The following is a 2500-nucleotide window of genomic DNA, read 5'->3' as shown; positions in this document are numbered from 1 at the left end:
AAAAAATTGATATTTTTCACGGATAGACCCCGTGAAACGCTAGAAATTGGCGGGGATGTGTCTCTTGTGGCTCACGGGGCTGTTCGGGTCGCACAGAAATCCCTGGGAATGGGAAAACGGGTCATTTTCGTGTTGCCACATTGCGTACGAACCGCATGAAACTTCCAGAGGCATTTGCAGCAGGAATGCATGTGCACTCAAAAACTTCTATATGTTTCACGGATAGACCCCGTGAAACGCTAGAAATTGGCGGGGATGTGTCTCTTGTGGCTCACGGGGCTGTTAGGGTGGCACAGAACTCCCTCGGAATGGGAAAAGGGGTCATTTTCGTGTTGCCACATTGCATAGGAACGCCATGAAACTTCCAGAGGCATTTGCAGCAGAAAGGCACGTGCACTCAAAAATTTTAATATTTTTCACGCATAGACCCCGTCAAACGCTAGAAGTTGGCGGGGATGTCTCTCTTGTGGCTCACGGGGCTGTTAGGGTCGCACAGAAATGCCTCGGAATGGGAAAACGGGTCATTTTTGTGTGGCCACATTGCATAGGAACGGCATGAAACTTCCAGAGGCATTTGCAGCAGGAATGCATGTGCACTCAAAAACGTCTATATTTTTCACGGATAGACCCCGTGAAACGCTATAAATTGGCGGGGATGTCTCTCTTGTGGCTCACGGGCGCTGTTAGTTAGGGTCGCACAGAAATCCCTCGGAATGGGAAAAGGGGTCATTTTCGTGTTGCCACATTGCGTACGAACGGCATGAAACTTCCAGAGGCATCTGCAGCAGAAATGCATGTGCACTCAAAAACGTCTATATTTTTCACGGATAGACCCCGTGAAACGCTAGAAATTGGCGGGGATGTGTCTCTTGTGGCTCACGGGGCTGTTAGGGTCGCACAGAAATCCCTCGGAATGGGAAAACGGGTCATTTTCGTGTTGCCACAATTGGCATACGAACGGCATGAAACTTCCAGAGGCATTTGCAGCAGAAATGCATGTGCACTCAAAAACGTGAATATTTTTTCACGGATAGACCCCGTCAAACGCTCGAATTTGGCGGGGATGTTTCTCTTGTGGGTCACGGGGCTGTTCGGCTCGCACAGAACTCCCTTGGTCCACCTGATTCGTGCATACAGGCAGCAACTAAAACTCTGTAAACCTGCTGTGAGGACATCTAAACAGTGGACCAGTGAGGCTGTGGAAGATTTGCGGGCGTGCTTAGACTGTACTGACTGGGATATGTTCACGACTGCTACCAATAGTCTGGATGAACTCACAGAGGCTGTGTACATCAGCTTCTGTGAGGACTGCTGTATCCCAACACGTACCAGGGTGAACTTTAACAACAACAAGCCCTGGTTCTCAGCAAAGCTCAAAAGGTTGAGGTTGGAGAAGGAGGAAGCGTTTAGGAGTGGGGATAGAGACAGATTCAAGGAGTCGAAGAACAGGTTTAGCAAAGCGGTGAGAGAGGCTAAACGACTGTACTCAGAGACACTAAAACACCAGTTCTCTACTAACGACGCTGCTTCTGTCTGCCAAAGGGCTCAGGCACATCACCAACTACAAACCCAGAGCGCCCCACACCACTAACGACTCCCGCCTAGCCAACGACCTGAACGAGTTCTACCGTAGATTTGAAAGACAATTGGACTGTCCTGAACCACCCCTTCCCACCCAAGAGGCCCCATCCCCCACCCATACTACAGAAACGACTCTCTCCTTTCAGGAGGGAGAAGTTAATGGGCTTTTCAAGAGGCAGAATCCACGCAAAGCAGCCGGGCCGGACTCTGTCTCTCCAGCCACCCTCAGGCACTGCGCTGGCCAGCTGTCTCCGGTGTTCACCAACATCTTTAACACCTCCCTGGAGACATGCCATGTACCAGCCTGTCTCAAGTCCTCCACCATCATCGCTGTGCCCAAAAAGCTAAGGCCAACAGGACTAAATGATTACAGACCGGTCGCCCTTACATCTGTGGTAATGAAGTCTTTTGAGCGCCTGCTCCTGGCACACCTCAAAGCCATCACAGACCCTCTCCTGGACCCCCTTCAGTTTGCCTACAGAGCCAACAGGTCTGTGGACGACGCAGTTAACATGGCCCTCCACTTCACCCTACAGCATGTGGACGCCCCAGCATCCTACGCCAGGATCCTGTTTGTGGACTTCAGCTCTGCCTTCAACACCATCATCCCTGCCCTGCTTCAGGACAAGCTCTTCCAGCTGAACGTGCCCTACTCCACCTGCAGGTGGATCACAGACTTCCTCTCTGACAGGAAGCAGTGCGTTAAGCCGGGAACAGAAGTCTCTGACTCCAGGTCCATCAGCACGGGAACTCCTCAGGGCTGCGTCCTTTGCCCACTGCTCTTCTCCCTGTATACCAACAGCTGCGCCTCCAATCATCTGTCCGTCAAACTCTTGAAGTTTGTCGGACGACACCACCCTCATTGGGCTGATCTCTGGTGGGGATGAGTCTGACTATAGGTGGGAAGCTGACAACCTGG

Source organism: Petromyzon marinus, chromosome 20 (genome assembly GCF_048934315.1).
Source record: "Petromyzon marinus isolate PM22_M1 ecotype Great Lakes invasive population chromosome 20, UKy_Petmar_22M1.pri1.0, whole genome shotgun sequence".
NCBI classification, from domain to species: Eukaryota; Metazoa; Chordata; class Hyperoartia; order Petromyzontiformes; family Petromyzontidae; genus Petromyzon; species Petromyzon marinus.
The sequence above is the reverse complement of the archived record's forward strand: the minus strand, read 5'-3'. Positions refer to the sequence as shown.